This window comes from Colobus angolensis, unplaced genomic scaffold, assembly GCF_000951035.1.
Source record: "Colobus angolensis palliatus isolate OR3802 unplaced genomic scaffold, Cang.pa_1.0 Scaffold116, whole genome shotgun sequence".
Classification (NCBI taxonomy): domain Eukaryota; kingdom Metazoa; phylum Chordata; class Mammalia; order Primates; family Cercopithecidae; genus Colobus; species Colobus angolensis.
The window spans coordinates 5,868,106-5,868,654 of NW_012112697.1; the positions used below are offsets into that span (position 1 = coordinate 5,868,106).

General features: G+C 39.7%; 1 protein-coding gene across 7 annotated transcripts in view; it reads right to left on the reverse strand.

Annotated features, from left to right (window-relative positions):
• DDX19B (DEAD (Asp-Glu-Ala-Asp) box polypeptide 19B) overlaps positions 1-549 on the reverse strand; it is a 100,479-nt gene that overhangs the window by 56,433 nt on the left and 43,497 nt on the right. The window lies entirely within an intron of this gene.

Below are 549 nucleotides of genomic sequence, written 5' to 3' on the forward strand. Positions count from 1 at the left end.
GGCTAATTTTTTGTATTTTTCAGTAGAGACAGGGTTTCACCGTGTTAACCAGGATGGTCTTGATCTCCTGACCTCGTGATCCGCCTGCCTCAGCCTCCCAGCATGCTCCCAAAGTGCTGGGATTACAGGAGTGAGCCACCGTGCCCGGCCTCCATGGGTATTTCAAAGGCAAAGCCAGCTCTTCTTTCTGAGAAATTCTAAACCTATTATATATTTTAATGCAAATGTTTTGCTGTTTACATTAATATATTAAGGAAACGTTAGGATAGCACTATAGTATTTAATGGACATAAAACCAGACAAAATGCTGAAAAGGTAATGGGTACAAAAATACAATTAAAATAAGTAAGATCTAGTATTTGATAGCACAACTGAGTGACTGCAGTCAACAATTTAATGTACATTTAAAAATAACTAAAATGGCTGGGTGCAGTGGCTTATGACTGTAATCCCAGCATTTTGGGAGGCAGATCACCTGAGGTTAGGAGTTCGAGACCAGCTTGGTCAACATGGCAAAACCCCATCTCTACTAAAAATACAAAAATTAGC